This window comes from Myotis nattereri (assembly GCF_964212035.1).
Source record: "Myotis nattereri genome assembly, chromosome: 20".
Lineage (NCBI taxonomy): Eukaryota > Metazoa > Chordata > Mammalia > Chiroptera > Vespertilionidae > Myotis > Myotis nattereri.
Genome location: NC_138096.1, coordinates 8,099,371 through 8,123,273, shown reverse-complemented (window position 1 = coordinate 8,123,273; position 23,903 = coordinate 8,099,371). Strand labels below are relative to the sequence as shown.

At 41.1% G+C, this 23,903-nt stretch overlaps 1 protein-coding gene and 1 long non-coding RNA gene across 3 annotated transcripts in view; both read left to right on the top strand.

Annotated features, from left to right (window-relative positions):
• Nucleotides 1-22,005, top strand: part of LYPLAL1 (lysophospholipase like 1) — a 59,733-nt gene extending 37,728 nt beyond the window's left edge. Inside the window, exons 6-7 of one of the 2 annotated variants that reach the window (XR_013997267.1) lie at nt 18,384-18,475; nt 21,356-22,005. The gene's annotated coding sequence lies outside the window, so the exon portion shown is untranslated. Of the gene's footprint in view, nt 1-18,383; nt 18,476-20,609 lie in introns of both variants that reach the window. The other variant, XR_013997268.1, reaches the window with a different exon arrangement.
• On the top strand, nt 4,421-15,612 carry LOC308535473. The gene is made up of 3 exons (XR_013997269.1): nt 4,421-4,483; nt 13,789-13,887; nt 15,498-15,612. It is a non-coding gene; the product is annotated as an uncharacterized lncRNA (long non-coding RNA).
• Nucleotides 22,006-23,903: the final 1,898 nt, after the last annotated feature.

Below are 23,903 nucleotides of genomic sequence, written 5' to 3'. Positions count from 1 at the left end.
GAACTCAGGGACAAGGGCTACCTATTTTTTTCTCCTCAGTGCCTAGGACAGTGATTGGCGCACAATAAAAATGCAACAAATGGATCATAACATACTTATGTCCTGCTGGCTTCTTTAACAAATTTGAAAGAAAATCCAATGGCATCTATTTTATAAGAATCCAGGGATATGGTCCTTTCTTTCACCTTAGTTCCCCCTCAGTTTAGATTTAATTTTTATGAAGACAACACTTTGCAGTTAAAATGTTGGCAAATAACAGCAAAAGAAACCATCAACAAAACAAAAAGGCAGCGAACCAAATGGTAAGAGATATTTGCAAACAATACCCTCAATAGGGTTAATATCCAAAATATATAAAGAGCTCATACAACTCAACAACAACAAAACAATCCTAGTAAAAATGGGCAGAGGACCTAAACAAACACTTCACCAAGACATGCAAATGGCCAACAGATGTATGAAAAGATGCTCACCTTCACTAGCTATTGGGGAAATGCACATCACAAAAACCACAATGCAACACCATCTCACACCTGTTCGAATGACATTATCAGCAAGACAGGTAAGTGCTGGAGAGGCTGTGGAGAAAAAGAAACCTTCATTCACTGCTGGTGGGAATGTAAAATTAAGAATAGAGTTACCATATGATCTAGCAATCCCCCTTCTGGATATTTACCCAAAAAACTTGAATACATTTGTCTGTGAACATATATGCACTCCTATATTCATTGCAGCATTATACACAAAAGCCAAAACAAACAATCCACATGTCCTTCAGCGGATGACTGGATAGAGATGTTCATATCCAGTGGTTCTCAACCTTCCTAATGCCGCGACCCTTTAATACAGGTCCTCATGTTGTGGTGACCCCCAACCATAACATTATTTTTGTTGCTACTTCATAACTGTCATTTTGCTACTGTTATGAATCGTTATGTAAATATCTGATATGCAGGATGTATTTTCAGGGGTTGTGACCCACAGGTTGAGACCCGCTGATTACTGGAATACTACTTGGCCATAACAAAAAATGAAATACTGCCATTTGCAACCACATGGATGAATCTTGAGAGTATCACGCTAAGGAAAATAAGTCAAATGGAAAAGGCAGAACCTTCTGATTTCACTTATAATACGGAATATAAACCAGAAAGCAACAAACTAACAAACTCATAGACACAGAAAACAAAGGTGTTACCAGAAGGGAAGGTGGGGGAGGATGAAGATGGTAAAAGAAGTAAAATATATGGTGATGAAAGGAGACTAGACTTTGGGTGATGAGCACACAATGCAATGTGTAGGTGATACATTATAGAACTGTACACTTTAAACTTACATAGTTATTAACTAGTTACCCAATAAATTTAAAAAAACTTTTATAAAACTATGGTGACCTTCCAGGCAAGATGACAAAGTGGGTAAACGCAATACTCGCCTCTGCCCACAACCACATCAGAATTACAGCTCAACTACAGAACAACCATCATTGAAAACCAACTGAAGTCTAGCTGAACAGGTAAGTCCTATAACCAAGGATATACAGAAGCCACGACAAGGCTGGTAGCAAGAGCAGAAACACGAATAGGCAGGTCCCAGGCCCACATGTGGCATCTAAAAAGTGGGAGGGATATCTCAGCAGTGGAGGTCACCCCTGAGGAGCCATTTGCCACAACATGGGTACCCCCCAGCCCAGGGGTCCAGGGCCAAGAAGAGAAATTCCCATAATTTATGTCTGAAAACCAACAGGGACTGTGGCTGAGTGAGACAGGCTGCTGGAGTCCCAGGCATTCCTTGTGAAGGCCTCACAGACTTAATCTGGTAAAGGCCTTTCTCTCAGCTCCAGCGCTGGGAAGAACCTCAAAATGCACCAAAAACATGCAGGGAGGAAAGGAGCCGCATTGTCCAGCAAGAGCTGGGGGGAAGGAGGTGTGGGGGGGGGAGCGGGGGTGCAGCTTTCTCCCAGACAGCACTGCTGGCAGAAGCCATTACTCTCTTGCTGAGCCCTCCCCCTGCAGGCACAGGTGTGAGCCACATCCCAGTCCCCATCCACCTGGCTAATGCTGTTGGCCTTGCCCTGGTGATTCCGAGACCACCCCACCCAACTTGTGGGCCCATCCAGGCTGTATCCAATGGCTTTTCCGTACAAATGGCCTGTCTTGGTTCATGCTGTGGGCTTTCCTAAAATCTCTCGAGTCCACAAACCCTAAACAAGCAGCACCTTGCCTTGGTGTGCCCCGGACCTCTGGCTAAGCAGCCCAGCAGCAGCCGCGCTGTGCTCCATTAGAACAGTGGTTCTCAACCTTCCTGATGCCACAACCCTTTAACACAGTTCCTCATGTTGTGACCCCCAATTTCATTGTTACAAATTGAACATAATTAAAGCATAGTGATTAATCACAAAAACAGTATGTAATTATAGATGTGTTTTCCGATGGTCTTAGGCGACCCCTGTGAAAGGGTCGTTCGACCCCCAAAGGGGTCGCGACCCACATGTTGAGAACCGCTGCTTTAGAAGCTTAACCTCTCCCAGGCACCTTCAAGCCCAGCGCAGGTGCTAACCATCTGCAGGTGACTTTGTAGCTCATACCAGCTGGCCCAGGCAGGGCACAGGTAGCAGGTGACCTAGGCCTGACCTCTCAAGAGGCCTCAGAACCAACACACCCAGTGGCCGCTTCAGACCAGGCCAGAGCACCACCCAGCCACCTCCCCAAGTGACACCCTCAAAGGGCAGGCTCAGCAGGCAGCAGGGCCCCGCAGAAGCGAATCCTATGCTCCATAGGGTCAGGCCCTGCACAGCAGCTCCTCCACTGTGGTCACGGCCAGTCCTCACAGCCAATCAGCCTGCGGGTCAATCCCTCACAACCAATCAGCATGAGGATCAATCCCTCACAGCCAATCAGCATGAGGTCAGTCCCTCCCAGTGAAGTGCCAACATCAGTGAGGCTCAATTACAACAGGAGGGCACACCTCCACACACAAGGGACTCTCCTTGAGAACCCAGATCAGGTGACCATGAGACTGTGCCACTGGCCCCCACAGGACACCTACTCCGTAAGGCCACTTTACCAAGACTGGGAGACGTAGAAAAAAAATAGAATCCAAAAGACATGAGGATAGTTTAAGGGGCTTCTGGGACAACATCAAGCTTACCAACTTTCGCAGCATAGGGAGGTCAGAAGAGAGAAAAAGGGGTTGAAAACCTGTATGAAGACTATGGCAGTATCTAATGCCTCATCAAAATTTTACTGATTTACTCATATCAGAATCAACTTCCTATCCAATGGGTTGCAACATGTCATTGTCACTTTTTTTCTGTTTTGGATTCTGAGGCCCCTCAGAATTGGCCAGTTGGAGTCTGAGTTGGCTCCAGTCTCCTCCTCACATGTTCCTTTTATTCTCTGAACATTGCGTTATTTTATAGCTCGGAGAGATGTATCAGGCTCATCTTGTACTTCTCTTGCCCTAGCCACTGAAGCAATCATTTCTCCAAGGCCTGCTGGTTCTAATTTCATGGAACATGAAATTTAGAAATCAAGATCTGGACAGTAAGTAGACTCATTCTATCAGGGTGTTGCTGTTACCAGGCCCTCAGTGGAAAGAACTGGGGGAAAATGTATCTACACACATGCACACATTTAAAACTATTTGTGTGCATGTATATGTATATTTTCTATGTATACTATATACATATACAATATAAATACATATATTTGTATATGTAATGAGTTCATGCATGTATCTCCAATTTCAATAATAGTGATTATTCTACTTCTTAGTTGTTTTAGAGCCAGCTATTGCTGGATCCCAACTGTAAATTTTTCAGAAATTTTGCAAGCTGATACCTTGAAATTGGCCATGATGGGAGTCTTTACATCATGGAAAGCATCAAACACTCCCCTCTATGTGTCTAGCTCACATATTTGCAACTGAAACTAATCTTGCTTCTGAACACCAGACCCACTCTTCCTTGCTGGGTATCTACCTTGAGTCCATCTGTGAAATGGTTCTTATATATCCCCTTTTTAAATCCCTACTACCGTTGGCATAGCCTTATTTTAGCCTTTTCCTTTTTCCTTGTCTGGTCAACTGAATTCATAAACTTCTTACCTTGCATGAAAGATATATGATAATAAAATACCTCTGACTCTTCTGAAACATTAAAAGTTAAAATGATCAGAACAGAGTGATTATGGCTGTAGAAATTCTGATCGACTCTGACCTAAACAGTGAAAACAGTTACTAATCTCACATCGTGCAATTGGAGAGGTGTTCTTAGGTTTGGTGTAGCTGCCCAACACTGTCATTCAAGACCCAGCCTTTTCTATCTGTTCATTCTGCCATTCCCTGCAGATTGGCCTTTTTCTTGACAGTTGTCATCAAATGGCTGCCAGAGGGCCATTTGCATTCTCACCCCCCAGAATTCGGTGCAAGAAGAAAGAGAAGGTGTGACACGAGAAAGGTATCCTCTCTTCTCCTTTTTCAGGTAACATACTCTTTCCCAGAAATCTCCCAGCTGTCTTCCCCTTTCATCCTAGTTTTCAGAACTGTTACCCAGCACCATCTTCTCGAAGATGAAGTCATACTTAGCCAAAGTTCTCTGCCTGTGTGAACAATATGTTTATATGTATTTTAGATATATTTGTATTGATTTCAGGGAGGAAAGGAGAGGGAGAGAGAGATAGACACATCAATGATGAGAATCATTGATCGGCTGCCTCCTGCACGCCCCCTACTGGGGACCAAGCCCTTAACCTGACCGGGAATTGAACCATGACCTCTGGGTTCATAGTCAACCAGGCTATGAAGGATAAGGAGTAAATAAAAACAATTCTATCATTCAACCACTGAGCCACACCGGTCAGGCTCTATGTATTTTAGTTTGAAACTTAGGCCAACTCTTCTTTCTGCTGGGGCAGTGATATATGGAGAAGACCACATTGGTTCTTTCTAAACTATCCAAATCCCTGTGGTGGGGCCCGATTCCACCAAGATTACAGAATATGTATTTATTAATCACTGAGCTCTCACAGTCGGAAACCCCTGCCCTGAGGGAGCTTACACCCTAATGTGGCACGTCCGTGCCCCCTTAGAGGAGATTTCCATCTGATCAGAAGGGATCAGATCTTTTCAGAATGACCTCCACTTGCTTCCTGGCACTCTGTCGTCCTCTTTCAAAAACAGGAGTTGGGTGTTGATTTCTGGTGTGTTTGGACTCTGACCTAAATTATATTTTTCCTGGCTAATATTTCTTAGTTTGTGATGAACTTGGGTCCCTTCCGACTTTTAAGTACTAACATTTGCAATGCTTTTTTTTTTTTTTTTGCATCTTTTTGTTCATTTGGCGCAGTTGCAGTGTTTGAGAATTTTCTTGTCCTGCACGTTCAACAGCCCCCTCTTCCTTAAATTTACTGTGTCCCATCTGAGAAGGAAAACATAGTCTTTAAATGGAAACTTTTGCTGTACAAATGGTTTTGGAAAAGTGCCACAGGAATGTTTTTAGATTGTATAGGACTTGGCTATGAAAATAATTGGTTGAAGGATGACATTAAAAAATAATCCTGGGATTTTGACACCTTATAGAAGCAAAGGGGGAATGTTATTGTATCACTCTTTCTCCACAATGTGGTTTTCTTAAAGGAGAATAGTATATGTTTAAATAACAACACATTCCTTGATGTCTATTTTTAAAGGACATTTTATCAGTTTGGATGCTTTGGAACAACATGAAATAGAAAACATAGACTCTGTCTTAGGTCCTTTAAGCTGCTGTAACAAAATACTACAGATTGGGTGGATAATAAACAACGGAAATTTATTTCTCACATTCCTGGAGTCTGGAAGTTTAAGATCAAGGTGCCAGCATGGTCGGGTTCTGGCAGAAATCCTTGTCTAGGTGGCAGACTGACAACCTGTGACTGAGTCCTCTCATGGTGACGGGGGAGAGGGATTGCTCAAGGGCCTCTTCTATGAAGACACTAATCCCATTCACCAGGGCTCCTCCCTCATGACCTGTTCACCTATTCATGACCTAATCACCTATGCATGACCTAATCACCTATTCATGACCTAATCACCTATGCATGACCTAATCACCTATTCATGACCTAATCACCTATGCATGACCTAATCACCTATTCATGACCTAATTACCAAAGGCCCTCATCTCCTTCTCTCATCCCATTGGGCATTAGGATTGTCACATATGAATTTGAGGAGGGCGACACAAATAGCCTATAGCAGTCCATTCTTCCTTTTGGTTAATATTTTAATCTGTGTTTCTCCTAATTTTTCCAAGTTTGCTCTCATGGACTGTCATGAACCATTGTGTATGGAGGCCATTTTGAAAACAAGAACAAAAGACCTGAGTTAGTTCCACTGTTCAACCACTTAATAACTGCCAGGTCGGTTCTTGCTGCTATTTGATTGGTTTAACAATGTCAATCCATTAGTCAAAAGAAAATTAGTTTAGCTAGGATTGTATTGTCCTTACCATCTATTTCAATAGCATGGAAAAGCAAAATACAGGTAAAATACATACAAAGTTAATCTCACGTCATTAAAAATCTTAGGTGTAATTGTAATCAAAATTTAGCGGGCAACTTTCAATCCCCAAGTGAGTACCTCCATCTATGTCTCCTTTAACCTAATTCTATTACCTCAGTTGGTTCTTAATACTTGAAAAGTTATCTAAGTGCTCAGCTAGGAGCTATATTTGGTTTAAATCCCCAGAGATTGGTACAGAGAAGCCTTTTAGGGTGCTGGTGGGAGGTTGTTTTAATAAGGGCACTTCTAGATGAAGAGCTGAATTCTGTAGGAGAACCACGCCAGGGCAAATCCCAATTCAGTCATTATGCTGGATTCGCAGAATCCCACTCGGCCACCCACCCAAGTGGACGTGGTTCAGATGCAGAAGTCATTTTTAGGGGCCCTTTCAAAAAATCACTTGTCAAAATTTGGTTATAGTAATTCTTGAAAATAGCTAATGAAACCGCCAACTATGAACTTGTATGGAGCATTTCTAAAGAAATAGGATTCTACTTTAAATTAGTCTCTCTCTTGCCAGAATATTGAAATGCTTGGAATTTTAAGTAAGTCATCCTTAAGATCCCCTAACAATTTTGTACAGATGGAGGGCCACGTGGGTGAATATCTTGCATGCCTGGGGATGAGATCCAGATGACAAGAATGTATGCAGGGTCGTTTGAAACATGTTACAGGAGAACACTGCAAACATCAAACACTGCAATTATAAGCAGTGGCGAAAACTGTCCTAAGCTCTAAAACAATGCATGAATATGAAGACATCAAAACCTATGGTATCTATCTCCATTTAGTCTTCCTCTGCCCTAAAAATATTTGTATTTTCTCTCAGGAAGAGATTAGCTTGACATAAAAATATATGGATACATGCATACAAGCATGCATATTAATAAACACACATAGTATAGAATGTGTTACATGTATGACATACATTGCATATATGTGTGCATATAGATGTGTAATTTTTAAAGGACAAATGTCACTAGTAAATGATAGAAAATGTTCATTATTATACCTTTACTTTCTATTTTTTTAAATAATACCACCCAAACTAGGAAACATGAAAATAAAAAAGATCTTCATTTTTTGCCTAGCCTGTGTTGTTCAGTGGTTGGGCGTTGACCTAAGACCCAAGAGATCATGGTTTGATTCCTGGTGGGACACATGTCCAAGTTGCAGGCTCAATCCCCAGTAGGGGGCATGCAGGAGGCAGCTGATCGATGAGTCTCTCTCATCATTGATGTTTCTATCTCTCTCTCCCTCTTCCTTCCTGTCTGAAATCAATAAAAATATAGTTACCAAAAACAAAAACAAAAAACCAGGATCTTCATTTTTTAACTAGATGGGAAAACACTGGAAAAGTACTATCAATCTCTACTGGCAGCTACATATATGTTCTCATAAGGGTAAAAGCTATGCCAAACAACTACCAGTGTGTATATGTAATTATTTCTATGTGGCAGGTACTAGCTGTCTTATTTTCACTAAATACTAAGTGCTTTAAGAAAGAGAGCTTTCTCCCTTTGTCCCCCATGACACACAGATAGAGAATACTTAGTACAGCATTTTCACTATAGAATCTGTCAATATATGTGTATTTCAAATTACATATTTCTACCATAGGTATTTTTCTTCCATAAAAATGGCCGTCTGGTTTCAGGAAACAAAGATTACTCTTGAAATTCTAAATTTTGATGTCTTAGCTGTCATAAGGTGTTGGTTTCAGAAACAAATACTTTTCCTTGTAAATAAACAGGTATCACCTCTGTCACCCAAAGCCTGTGGGTTCTAGGCAGATATTTATTACACAGATTTGGATAAAGTGGTATTCTCTCCTCTAGCTGACTCAGCTCGTCTGTAAATCAACAGAATGCCCAATCCCAGACAGCCCACCACAGTTTATTTAAACATGTGTGCGTGCACACGTGCACACACACACACACATTTTTTAAAAGCAGTGTAACATCAAGTTGGACTCTTACATTACGTCATATACAAAAACTAACGCAAATGGATCCAATACCTAAACATAAGAGCTAAGCTATAAAATTCTTAAGAGGAAAACACAGGAGAAAGCTTACTAACTTTTTTTTGGCATTGATTTCTTGGGTATGACACCAAAAAACATAGGCCGCAAAAGTAAATATAAATTGGACTATATCAAAAGCAAAAACTTCTGTACATCAAATGACACAAGCCACATAGTGAAAGGCAGCCTACACAATGGGAGAAAATATTTGCAAATCATACATCTGATGGGTGGGGTAACATCCAGACTGTATAAAGAACTACAACCCAACAACAACAAAAAGATTCAAAAGTGGACAAAGGACTTGAGGAGACATTTCTCCTCCAAAGAAGATGTGTACATGGCCAGTAAGCATGTGAAAAGATGCTCAGCGTCACTAGTCATTAGGGAAATGCAAACCAAAACCGCAGTGAACAACAGGACCTCACAACCATTAGGATGGCTATTATCAAAAACAGAAAGCAGCCCTAACCGGTTTGGCTCAGTGGATACAGCGTTGGCCTGCGGACTTAAAGGTCCCAGGTTCGATTCCAGTCAAGGGCATGTACCTTGGTTTCAGGCACATCCCCAGTAGGGGGTGTGCAGGAGGCAGCTGATCGATGTTTCTCTCTCATCGATGTTTCTAACTCTCTATCCCTCTCCCTTCCTCTCTTTAAAAAATCAACAAAATATATATTTAAAAAAAGAAGAAAGCAAGTGTTGGCGAGGATGTGGAGAAATTGGAACCTTTGTGCACTGTTGGTGTACATGTCCAATGGTGCAGCTGCTCTGGAACAGTACACTTCCTGAGAAAATTAGAAATGGAGTTACTTTATGACCAAGCCATTCCCCTTCTGGCTGTTTATCCAAAAAAGAAAAAAATGAAAGCAGGGTCTCAGAGATATTTGTACACCCGTGTACGTAGCAGCATTAGTCACAATAGCCAAAAGGTGAAGCAACCCACAATGATTGTCAAAGTATTCATTTTTCACCTTGGCTTTCTTTGCAATTCTTACATAGTGAAATGCAAGATCTCTCATTTGTGTACATCATAATCCACTTTGACCAAGATGTCTGGAGAAAAAGAAAAGATTAATTCAATTAAAATATTGTTGGGACTTGACTTTTTTTTAAATATAATTTTACTGATTTCAGAGAAGAAGGGAGAGGGAGACAGAGAAAGAAACTGCCTCCTGCATGCCCCACACTGGGGATTGAGCCCGCAACCGGGCATGTGCCCTGACCAGGAATCAAACCCTGGCCTCCTGGTTCTAGGTCCACACTTAACCACTGAGCCACACCGGCCGGGCTGAACATATGGTTTCTGATGACTGACAAGACACTTTGCAGAAGTGGAAGAAATAACCACACCATTAAATCACACGCTAACTGATATATTTGCTCACAACGACATCTGTAAGCAAGAATGTAAACATCTGCAACATAAAGGTGACATTCTTGAAACAGAGAACTCCTTTCACTGAGAGCTTACGCCTTCTAACCTTAACCCTGAGGCATCTGTGATTACCAACAGACCAAGCAGAATGAGACGACAAGGAGGTTGTCAAGCCAAGCCTTTGTTTACAGCACAAAATCTAATTACCTGAGGATCAGTGTGGGGAAACAGGCCAGGATCTGACTTGGCGTTTTTAATGTTTCAGACCATCTATTTTACGTTCAGCCTTGAGCGGGTGACTGGACCCACAATGAGTGTGCATAGTAGCTCAGAAATCGAGCTTGCCATTTCTACTACACACACACACACACACACACACACACACACACACACACACACACGGGGCATTCACAAATAAAATGGCCTGCTTCCTACACAGCTTTCTAAGACATATTCATTATGTATGTGAGTTTTAAATCCAAGTGTAGTCTTGGCATCACGAAGAAGTCTCGGCGCCAACATGGAGATTAAGCACCCCGTGCTTGTTTTATATGCGAATTGCCAGCGTTCAATAAAGTTCCTGTCCACCTTTGGCACATGTGCACAGGGAGCCAAAGGAATAGGTTGACCCTGGGGGCCTCCATGATGAGGGAAAGGACCAAAGGCATAGCTCGGAGGTTCGACATTTATTTGTAGTTCCAACAATATTGTTTTCATTAGAGCGTAAATAGCATCAGCAGCCTCTCTATCAAAGAAATTAGTCCTTGTGTGAATGGCCTGTAAATGAAATGGCTCTACAGTGGAATAATAGGAGCATGTAATGAAACTTGACTTCCAACCAAACAAACACATGGACATTAGAAAATTAAAAAAAAAAAAAGGCAAATGTGAACTACAGGGATCCCATGTGGGATGACTTTAGTCATCCACTAACACGTGTGTCTGGATTCTATCCATGTGAGAGTTCAGGATTCTCTCAGACGGGGGACTGCTCTTACTGTCTAGGGGTGTTCAATGTGAAAAGATGTGGTTTCCTGTGGGGAGAAGAAAGGGTGAGGCAAAGATTTCAACAGCTACCCCAGTTGTGCTCAACACATTTCATTGGATAATGGGATACTAGGACTCACAGGCAGCCTTAGCAATTAGAGCATCCGCAATTATCTTGAAGCAAGTAACAATGCTTATATTTTGTATGAAGGCTTATCTTACATGTACCTGCAAGGTTTTCATTGTGCACATCAGACCTCATGCTAATTTCATACATTCACTTATGGTTTTAGACATTCATTCATTCGAAACCTTCATCGAACACCTATTGATTAGACAATCTAACAAACAAAAAAGTATCATCACCTTACCTATCTCTACCGATACGTATCTCTCCATTCATTTATATAATCCTACAAACAATACTTTTCAAATACCTCAAAGCTTCCCTAGTCTTCTGTGATAGTGTAAAGTACCAAAACAATGGACTGAATTGTCGTTGAATAATCTACTTGAATTTTTTGTGAAATTTTTAATAAGTGAAAGGCCAGTTGAATGTAAGAGAACGCATTTTTAAGGTCTTTTGTTGTTGTCACTCCTAAAACTGGGTACATAGAAAACTCTAATGCTGTTAACTGAGTATTTCCATAATAGAGGAAATTGATGGTTAAAGCGACATTTAAAAAGTCAGCACAGATAAATATACATATTCGGAAATTCCCTACTACACATTGAGGTTGAGAAAATTTTGAGTGTGCTGAATAAATCATGAATAAAAGTGCACATTATATAAGGTACAAATGTCACTGTTTAAATGTCTTGTATTTCCTCCCTAGTACAATAGAAAATGATCATTTTTTTCCGAATAACATTACTTTGGAAATCATATTGTCCAAACTATGGCTCTTAACAATGATTTCAGACCCTGTGTGTGGGAGGGGGAAAAAAGTGGTAGGGAGAAATTTCCAATAGTTCCCAAATATTTTATCCACACATTTTATTGGATAATGTGATGCTAAGCTTCATGTCTTAGGCAGGATTGATAATGATAACATCTGGCATTATCTCAGAGCAGTAATGACATCTCCACTTTCTATAAAGAAACATGTTAGTTATATTACTGCTGTGCCCAGTACAACTGTAAACTTCCCACTGGTTTTATCTACTTGCCTCTTCCCTTTGTCTGGTTTCCATCTTTTTAAAGATTTCATCTGCCCTAACCGGTTTGGCTCAGTGGATAGAGCGTTGGCCTGCAGACTGAAGGGTCCCAGGTTTGATTCTGGTCAAGGGCATGTACCTTGGTTGGGGGCACATCCCCAGTAGGGGGTGTGCAGGAGGCAGCTGATCAATGTTTCTAACTATCGCTCTCCCTTCCTCTCTGTAAAAATCGATAAAATATATATATAATTTTTTAAAATTCATCTTAGATGTCTCTTGCTTCAGGAAGTTTTCTAGGAGTATCATCAAGACTGACTTGGGCTTCTCCGGGGTGTTCTCATAGCACCCTGTACTTACTCTTTCATTTTAGTGGCATTTCCTTGTATAATATTCTAGCCACCTCCTCCCCAGTGTATGCTCGCCCCAGCATCTAGCACCATCCCTGGAACATAAAAGTTGCCTAGTGTACACTTACTGAATGAATGAATGAAATAGAGTGAATGAAAAGTGAATGGCTCAATCTATGAATGAAAATATATCTGTAGTCTGGCTTCCAGACCTTGCCACGAACTGTTTGTAGGGCTTCTGGCAAATCACTCATCTCTCTCTCTCTCTCTCTCTCTCTCTCTCTCTCTCTCTCTCTCTCCTCTCTCTCTCTCGTCTCTGCCTTAGTTCCCTCAAGTTCAATATGAGAGGTGTGGGCAAGATGATTCCTAAAGACATTACAGATCTCAGGGTATATGGTGAACACCTTCAGAATAACCCTTCCTTGAGAGAACCATTGTTTGCCTGAGGAGTGTTTCTGAACTTTGTATGCCATGTTGAGGGAGAATTGCCTCCATGAACAAATTTGTACTTAATAACCCCAATTATAGAGCATTTCTTTAGCTTTTGAGGCAAGGTCTGGACCAGTGATGGCGAACCTGTGACACGCATGTCAGAGGTGACACGCGAACTCATTTTTTTGGTTGAGTTTTCTTTGTTAAGTGGCATTTAAATATATAAAATAAATATCAAAAATATAAGTCTTTGTTTTACTATGGTTGCAAAGATCAAAAAATTTCTGTATGTGACACGGCACCAGAGTTAAGTTAGGGTTTTTCAAAATGCTGACACGCCGAGCTCAAAAGGTTCGCCATCACTGGTCTAGAACTATTGCAAACTTTGTATGTACTATCTGGTCTTACCATGTTGAGACTATCACATAAAATCAAATAGTAGACCATAAAATAATAGAGCCCTATTTTACCTATACCAGCACAGATTAATAACAATATAAATATCATCTCATGTAATAATTTTATTAGCCATTTAAAATATAAGCTTAATATAAAATAAGGCTATTGGGTTATGAAGATGAATATATAACCTTAGTATTATTTAAACAAATATATCTTGGCCATTGTCCATGTGAATTCAACCAGAAATGAGAAGAAGAACATGGCAGATGTTACCTTGCATGTAGAGTGAATGACCTTGAGAAGGTGTTCAAATGTGTGTGGAGTATGTACTGAGGAGGGTTTGCCCAGGACTTCTGTACATCAGGAGAAATTACTTTCATTATCTTTTGATTTGTCTGTCTTAGCCATGCTGTCCCTGGCCTAGCCAGGGAGCCTGTCAGATAGGAACTGTGAGCCTTCACTCCGAGTTTACATATGGCAGGCACTGTGACCGGAAACGTATTATTTCCTGTTTACAGGTTAGGAAATTATAAAATAAACAGGAGCGCTGAGACTTGCATGCTGCCGCTGCTGCCTGCTGGCTCTGGTTGTGTTCCCACCAGAGCTCCTGGGACACAGTAAGTGCGCAGTGTGTTTGTCGAATTAATAAATGAGTAAATAGATGAAGAGAGGGGGTTGCAGAAGGAGACGGGGAGGCTGGAAATGTGAAGATGGTTTAGGGAGATCCCCTTTAACAAAGAAGCACCATCTTGCGATAGGATTTTGTTACAGAAGTGTGTTTGTGACTTTCACTATGTGTTTGTGACTTGCAGTGTGTGTGTGTGTGTGTGTGTGTGTGTGTGTTCGTGTGTTAGCACATATAATCGTTTTAAAATGATAAGGTCTCAACTGAAAAGTGAGATTGAGGTATTATATTCCGATTTATAGCCAAACTAAATGTGACAGAATGTAAACTCCTGACATGAAAGGATTATAATGGAAATCTTGGCAGCCCCTCAAGTATGCTCCCAGAATACATCGTGATATGTTAACTCTTTCTATTTAGTCCTGGAGTGAAATCACCACATTTTCCCTACTGGCATTTAATCCAATTACTGTAATTGAATCTGCTTGCTTGCTCATTGTCATGTGATCATTGCACTTTTCCCTACTCAGACAGGAATCAATAGATTCACAAAAGATTCATTAAGGGGGCAGAGCTGTTAACTGGGTCACGGTCTTTCCACTACCATGAAACCCTTGTCCAACAATGACTCCAAATGGTACAATGTCATGTGAAATCCAAAAAGTTCCTGGTAGAGTCAGTAAATGAACTGGCAAACCAGCTTGAAGACTGAACATTAATTATTAGGTGACCTTGGTGGTGACACAGTGTGGCAAGGGGGGCGGGGGCGGGGCTGCAGTTGGGGCGCATGCCTGGAAAGAACATGCCCAGCGAGAAATATAAGGGAAGACACAGGGAGGTGGAAGTTCCTGCAGGAAAGCCAGGCGGGACAATGATGAACAGGGTGGGTCTGGGTTCGACGTTGGTCTGGTGGGAGGAATAGGTGTTAACAAGAGAGATCCCAGAAACAACAGCAGCTCTATCAGTGAGAAATGGGCCAAAGGGGAGCATACCACCTGGGTAGAATCCCCCCACTCCCGCCATTGGTATAGCACACACTATTTAAGGGCTGAAAAATTCCAAAGTAGAGGAAGGAGTCTGCTTGGTGGAGCACATGATGGAGGAATAGGTCTTAACAAGCAAGACCCCAGAAGCAGCAACAGCAATACCAGTGAAAGATGAGCCAAATGGAAAAATGTACCTGAGTTGCAATTGTTCCTACAATTCCATAGGCAGAGGCCGCAGTAGTAACCATGGTATAGGTCTTAAGAGGCCTACTTGTCATGAATGTACCATTCATTCCTTTATTCGCTTCGGTTTAGGTCTTTAGAGAGAGCTCATGTTCAGGATACCTTAGTTTCAGAATCATAGGGACCAAAGAGGAAATGCAATTACAACTGGGAAGCATTTGAGTCCTCTGGGGAGGGAGACCGGCATCTCGGGGTGTTGACACTGCTCAACCTCCACGTCCCAAAGGAACTTCATCCACTCTCACCTGCAGTTACTGAAGGAGTCTCAACTCTGCCCAGGCATTGGAGTGACCATCCAAATTGGGGAGCATGCTGTCCGATTTTAATGATTATGAACTGATGTTTCACTGCATTTTTACTTTATTCCCTGCAGATCTGGTCATGAAAGGGACTCCACAATCAAATTTGAGACATCTCTTATCCTGACTCGCTCTGTGCAATGGAAGGATTCGTGTCGTGTCATTTTCTTTTATGCATTTGCTCTGATAATAGAGCTGTGTGTCTCGACATAATCTGAAATAGGAACTAGAGTGAGGACAGAATTTGCATCCTAGGCTAGAACTGGGCTTGGCATTAACTTGATCGGTTTAAAATTGGACCCATCTCAGTGCTTTCTGATGACAAAATCTAAGCAGCACACTATGGATTAGGTGTAGAGTGGGTAGGGTTTCATGAGGACAGGAGTTGGACTCCCAAGGGGATTCCCTGTGTGTGTATGTGTTAGGGGGAGCAGCTAATCATACACTGAGTTTATTTCAGGTTAAATGGTTAAGAAAAGAAAGTGCTGCCCTAACCAGTTTGGCTCAGTGGATAGAGCATCGGCCTGCGGACTGAAGGGTCCCAGGTTCGATTCTGGTCAAGGGCATGTACCTTGGTTGTGGGCATATCCCCAGTGGGGGATGTGCAGGAGGCGGCTGATCGATGTTTCTCTCTCATCGATGTTTCTAACTCTCTATCCCTCTCCCTTCCTCTCTGTAAAAAAACCAATAAAATATATTTTAGAAAAAAAAATAAAGTGCTGGATGATGTTAAGAGAAAATTGCCCTTCAGTTTGCCCCCCGAGTTCTCTAAAAAACTTGTGCCAGCCTAGCAGTCCTGGCTGCTCACCCCATCTCTTACTTGTACCAGAAGATAACTGAGTGATCTGATTGGGAGGTTGCATGCATGGTCCATATTTCTCACTTACCTGAGTACAAGACACAAGCCCAGACCAATGTGAGGCAGGAATCCTATTCCCTAGTTCTGAAGGTGCCCGTAGGCAGGCCGGCCAGGATCTAGACCTGAAATGGACTAGCAAGGCCCTGTCACCAACACATCTAAAGTCACGTTATCCAATTCTCCTTATCAGTAATAAAGCTGACATTTTCATCTCCATCTGGGTCTGATTTCTCAAGTGGATCTGAGCACGAGAGGAGAAGAAAAGGCTATTACTTACTGCTACTCTGAACACCCGGACACCTCCCCATGCATGCTGGGGTGTTACCCCACGTGGCCAACTCCCTCCCTTTATGACAAACAAATGCCTAACATATCAGTAGACGTAACCTTAATTTAAATTTTCCATAAAATAAAGAAAATGGGTAGTGGGAAGGCCAGAAACTTATAGAGAGGAACTCCTAGGTTAGAACCCTGGGTCCATGAGGAATGAGCCTGGCATAATACACCATCTTCTATGAACTTGCATTCTAACTTAACACTGAATATTAAGTGAGACACAGTAAAGAAGCATCTAGCATTACGCCCAATATGCTAGTTTTTCTCAACAATATATATCATTCTTTTCCGTATTAGTAATGCCTTCTTACGCAAAAGCAAACGCTCGAGGTAACGGGTCACAGTTCTTTCGTACCTTATAGTCCATATATGTCCATTCACTGTAGTTTAGTCTTTGCCCCTGAAGCATGAGTAACAGAATCCAAACTAAAGAAGGTTGGCTTTATTTGTTATATTAAAAAAGTGCAAGGAAAAAAAAATCCGTAAAGAAACATCTGTCTAGTGAAAGTCAGAAGTTTCTTCACTTGGGAAAGTTCTGGTTTGTGCTGCGCTATTTACAGTCCAGGGTTAAGATCTCATTGGGTGGCCCAGCTGCTGCCCCTATGCATTTGCTTTTCCCCCCACGATCCTGCTCAAGATGTAGCTCGACTTCGTGGGACCAAAGGTTGAGTAGGGTCCTAAACCAAGGCTAGGCCTTGCCTCTTCCAGGTTGCCTGCTTTTTGTGGTTTATATGTGATCAGTAACCAGGAAAGCTCAATACACCCAGCTCATTGCATCTGGGGGGAAATGCGCGCAGAATTACAAACACTGGCAACAGGAGAGGCACTGTGTTTATTCAAGAACATGGCACCGTCAGCCAGCCCCTGGCATATGATTTATTTCTTAAGGCCCCCAAATCAAATAACCCACCTTCGAAGTCCTTTATTAAAGCCTCGGGCATGTGGTACTCATTTGATTTCTAGAAGGAATCCATAAGATATATAGGTGAGTAAAAAAGGGGGAAAGAGTAGAGAGGGTTAAAAAAAAAAAACACACAAGCTCTTGTTAACATGAAGTCAATGTTAGAGATTTTTTTTTTTTAAATCTTTGAAAGAGTGATTTTACTGGAGCAAAGGATAGTCTCTCTATAAAGAAAAACACTATACCACTTCTCAAAGTATTTCTTAATATGCATCTAAAGTTTCATTGTTAAAGAGTCACATTTTCCAAATCAGAGAAAAGTATTACTTCATGGTCCCCGAGTTTCCAATCGCACCGCGTATGAAACGTTGAGGTTTAAGAGGCCAAGGCTCCGAGTGGAAAGCATCTGTTTGATGTCGGCGAGGTCTCTGACAAATTCAGTGTTAAAAGACTCCGTGCTGCTCTTTGAAAATATATCACTTTCTAATAAATCTCTGAGCTCTGACACACTCAGCGACGAGGTTTGCTTTATGGACTCAGGCAAGAGCATCTGTGAGCCGCACCTGGCCCTCCCTGAGCTGAGAGAGGCAGATTTTAAAATTGCCATGAGCCTGGCCGGCGAGGCTCAGGTTTTGAGTGCCGAGCTATGAACCAGGAGGTCAGGAGGTCATGGTCAGACCCCCCATGAGGGCACTCCCCAGTAGTGAGCATGTAGGGGGCAACCAATCAATGATTCTCTCTCATGGTTGATGTTTCTCTCTCTCCCTTTCTCTCTGAAAAAAAATAAATTTTTTTTTAATCAAAATGAATGGACAGCTTCAGGTTCAGGTGCTGACCTAGTACCTTTCTTTTCTTTACTTCCAGATCATACAGTGTCAGGATTGGTGTATTCGCCTGACTTAGCTAACATCCTTTTTATTTACATTTTCCATAAAATAAAGAAAATGGCAAAGAAGGTAAGTTGGAGAAGATGCAAGGAATTAAAGCTGAACTATTCATTATGGTCTTTGCTGGGGCTGTGTCATCATGGCACATGGGTTTCAAGGTTGTTGGTACCATTATCTCAGCCACCGTGGGGACTGGTGGATTTTCACAGACGACACATTCAGTGTAAAATGTTCTATTGTGTAGCTGCTTCAGGGCATGAAGACTGTAGTGAAAATGGATCTCTTACTCAACATTGCGGAAGAGCAGGATGATGAATTAGACACCTAAAAGTAGCACACTTATTTAAGAACATTGTACTGTACCTTCACTATAGAATCTTTAGATACCACAGGTAAGTACAAAGGAAATGAATCCCACATCTAGAAATAGCCACTTTGGCATACACTGCTTTCTCTCATACACACAAATTCACAAACGCACACAAATGTGTACACGTGTATCTTTTTTAAAAAATAACATGGACCCCTTCACAAATTATACAAGAGAGTGGTTTTGTTATGTAATATAACAGGAACGTCATTCAAAAGCAGTTTCTCTGTGATGTGTGTGTTTCTACACACACACATATATCCATTTTAATGGTTGCAGAACGTTCCATTATATGGATATGGATAAGGATGGGTGCCATCTTTTAATGTAAGAAAAGCCAGACCTGTCTTCCCTGCACTGCTTTCAACAATCACAATCTATTAAGCCAGCAACTCCCCCCACAAAGCATGAGCCAGACGAGGCTGGAGTCTGGAGGGGGGCACTTCTCACAGTTAAAGAAAGACACCGAAGTGAAAATTCAAAAAGAAACCAACACCCAGCCAAATCCTTAGGAAACTGTTATCAGAAGGTTTTGGGGTTTCTCTAGCATTCTCTTCCTTTTTAAGAAAAAACAAACTATACACACACACACACACACACATACATACATGAGCAACAGCAGGTGTGATATGTGGCTTATTTTTTTCTGGTGTTCAGCCTTGTTGAAAATGGGATCATCTTGTGTGTGGCCTTCTTTCTTTTATCACTGAACATCATGCTTTTTAGTATTCAACCACATCACTGAATGTCATTCATTCCTGTTAAAATATCCTTATTTCTCCATTCTGATGTTGGAAGACATTTGAGTTGTTAGAGATGTGTGTGTATGTGTTACCCTTATGAACACCGCTAATATGAATATTCTCATGCGTGTCTCCTCACACACTTGTAGGTGTGAAAACACTGGATCATATAGATCATGTTAATATTTGGCTGCCCAATAAAATGTCAAATTATTTCCCAAAGATACCAATTTACACTCCCACCCAAACTACGGGAACCTGCATGAAAGGATTAGTTGCTCCCTATTCTTACTCACCCTGGGTATTTCCTATACTTCCCCCTTCAGCACTCTTGCGGGGGGTAGTGGTATGGACTGTACTTCTAGGAGCATTTCCCGAGCACCTGTCCACATGTTTGTTAGACATCCGGGTGTTTTCTTTGGAAAGTATCTGCTTACATCTCTTATCCATATCCCATGTCTTCTTTTGTTTTCTAATTGCAAAAAATTTAAAGAACACATTGTGAGTTTGTCATGGAATAAATTGTTGGGGATATTTTCTCTTGTTCTCTGACTCAACCTTTTTATTCTATAGCATCTTTTTTTGAACACAAACTAGTTTATCTCAAGAATGTTTTTTATTTGTTTTTAGTTTTTAATGTAGAGGTCATTTACATCTTTTATTTATTCAGGGATGTCTGCTTTTTTGATGGTGTTGTAAACAGAGTTTTTAAATTTAATATTCTATTTGTTTATGGCTAGTATACAGAAATACAATTTATCAATCTGGGATGAGACAAACTTCCTAAATTCACTTAATAATTCTAATCGTTTGGCTGTAAATCATTTGGATTTTTTTATGTTTGAAATCATTTTGTCTCCAAGTAATACAATTTTATTTCTTTCTCTCCAATTCTGATGCCTTTCATTTTTTTCTTGCCTTGTGCACTAATAGGATCTCTAGTATGATATTGATTAGAAGTGACAAGAGGGACAATGCTGCTTCAATCCCAGTATTAAGGAGAAATCTTTCAATAAGTGACAACTAAATATGATAGAGATATTTTGTAGATGCCCTTCATTAAATTAAGGAAGTTTCCTTCTATTCCTAGAGTCTAAGAGTGTCTACCATTAATGGATATTGAAATTGTTTGGCATCTGCAGAGAAGATATAAAAGAAAGGAAATCCGCATGATTTTTCTCTCCTTTTTCCTTATTGTGATAAATGCATTGATCAAGTTTTGAATTTGAAAGCCCATTTGGTCATGATGTACTATTCTTTTTATGTATTGCTGGATTTTGTTTGATAATATTTTATTTAAAATTTCTCATCTATTTTCATAAGATAAATTTGCCTGTAATTTTCCTTTCTGTAATGCTCTTATCAGGTTTTTCTATCAAAGTTTAATTGCATCATAAAATGAGTTGGGAAGTGTTCCTTTTTTCCTATTCTCTAGGAGAGTTTTTATAATATTGGTTTTATTGCTTCCTTAAATGTTGAGAGAATTCACAAGTGAAACCATCTGGGCTTGGCGTTTTCTTTGTGGGGAGGTTATTTAATAACTAATTCAATTCCTTAATAAGAAAAGGACTATTTTGATTTTCCCTTTATTCTTGTGTTATTGTTGGTAAGGGGTGTCTTTCAAGAAATGTGTACATTCTATTTTAGTAATTATAGACAATTTAAAAGTGTTTTAAATTTTCAGATTTATTGGCACATAACTATAATTTTCTTTGATTCAATTTGAATATCTATACAAAATGTAGTGATGGCCCCTTTTATCAGAAGGCTAATTTTCTTTCTCTCTCTCTCTCTCTCTCTCTCTCTCTCTCTCTTTCGCTCTCTCTGTCTTGTCAGTCTTGCTAATTTTCCTTTTGAAATAACCAACTTTCTGCTTCATTAATCCTTTGATCACACACTTGTTTTCAAGTCTCATTAAGTGCTGCTTATTATTTCCTACCTTTTTCTTTGGGTTTTACTTGTTGAAATCTGTCTATTTCTTTAAAATAGATATTAAATTACTGGCTAAGCCTTTCTGCTTTTCAATATATGTGTTTATACTACATGCTTCCCTCTGTGCATGACTTTAGCTACATTCCACGTTGTCATATTTTAATTACCATTTAATTTAAATTGTTTTTTAATTTCCACAGTAGTTATTCTTGATTCATAAGTTAGAAGGAAGTATGTTCCTTATTTTTGACACATTTAGAGATTTTTCTGGCTATCTTTTCTTTTTTGTCACTCCAAGCCCATGGTGGTCAGAGACTATACTGCATGATGTCAGCTTTTGAAACTGATTGAGGCTTTCCTGAAGGCCCGACATTCTGTTGATTTTAGTAAATGTCCCTCGTGCACTTTACATCAAGTGTGCATTTTATTATTATAGTTTGTCAAATAGATCAAGTTTCTTAATTGTCTTTTTCAAATGCCCTATATTGTTACCTACTTTTTTGGTCTCCTGTTCTATCTTTTTAAAAAAATTAAATATTTAAGTCTTTTGCTGCTATGAGTGTTGATTTCTCTTTTTCTCAACTTACTTTCGTTAATTTTTTTTTTAATATATTTTATTGATTTTTGACAGAGAGGAAGGGAGAGAGATAGAGAGTTAGAAACATCGATGAGAGAGAAACATCGATCAGCTGCCTCATGCACATCTCCCACTGGAGATGTGCCCGCAACCCAGGTACATGCCCTTGACCGGAATCGAACCTGGGACCCTTCAGTCCGCAAGTCGACGCTCTATCCACTGAGCCAAACCGGTTTCGGCTCGTTAATTTTTTTTAAAATACTTTATTGATTTTTTTACAGAGAGGAAGGGAGAGGGATAGAGAGTTAGAAACATCGATGAGAGAGAAGCATCCATCAGCTGCCTCCTGCACACCCCCTACTGGGGATGAGCCTGCAGCCAAGGTACATGCCCTTGACCGGAATCGAACCCGGGACCTTCCAGTCGCCAGGCCGACGCTATATCCAGTGAGCCAAACTGGCCAGGGCACTCTCATTAATTTTTAAGCATTGAGGCTACAGGCTAATAGATGTATACATGTGGGTGGGATTAGGAAGGACCCTGGGCGTCTAGATGCTCTTTTCTCCCATTAGGTTTTTCAAGGGCCCGTCTGTGGATCACTTCAATGCCTCCCACTGTTTTCCTTTGCATTTTACAATGCCTGTGTGAGCGCGGGAGGGAGCAGGTTTATTGCGCATGCCATTCACTTTAGATTCTACTAGAGCAAATGATTGCAACAACCCAGAGGGAAAAAACTGGAAAATAAGTCCCTCATGTAAAAGTGGTCACAGGGCCAAAACAGTAGTGCCAATTATGATTTCAGGGCCTTGCGCACGTCGCTTTGCCAGCAGCCTTTTAAACAATATATAATTTATTGTTGGTTTGGGCGGGCGCATTGAGCAATATTTTTTCTTTAAGCCGCCAGTTGACTTCGGATTAAAAGTCAATACTGAATGTTTCAGTTCGCTTTGGCTAATTTTACTTGTTTTGTTTTGTAAGGAAGGGTGTTAATGGCCATCAACCGAGAGAGAGAGAGAGAGAGAGAGAGAGAGAGAGAGAGAGAGAGGAGGCCTAGAGGGCTGACTCGGCATGGGTGTGGCCCTGGGTGTGTGTGTCATTTTCTGTAATCTTCTAGCTTCGTTTTCCTTTCCCGGATGACGTGGATTATAAGTGACAAGCCAGTCACTGGAGCAATAAAGGCCCACTGCCTTCTTCCAAGGCTGAAGTTGGGGATCCTGGCCTGGGGAAGCCTTGAAATGCAGGACACAGGACCTGCTCCTACACCAACACGTTTTCCAGCAGGTGGATCCTAGCTGAGTAGATGTTAAGACATGATAGACGGTGAGTGGCCCATTCCGTCACGATAGGTAACCATTTGCAAAGAAGCGCCTGATTGTTCGATCAACTAGGTGGGCAGGTACTGGGACAGGACTGAAAGGATGTGGAAGGTGGGTAACCCTGCGAAGACGGTTCTTGTTATTCACAGAAGAATCCAATGGAATTCATGGATGCATTCCTTCATGCGGGAAAGTACCACCCCAATTAATCTTTGAAATATAAGCTTCAACATTGCAGGAAAACTACGTTTTGTGCGGTCGACCCTAAGAGCATGCCTAAATCCTGCCATTTCTTATGGATCCGGCACGTGGATTCTCTTTTCATGCCCTCGGACCCTCAGAGGCAGTCTTCTGGAGTGACACAATCACGGTCAAGAGCATAGAGGGTCATTCCCAACACAGCCGCTCATTGATAGCCCAGCAACATACCACTCCCTTCCTTGTCTCAAAACATACCCGCTGTGAAACTTCAGACACTTTCCAAAGAGCTAATGACATGGAACTTCCGGCCAAAGTCAACAACAACAACAAAATAATGTACCATCCTCAGCCAGGCCTT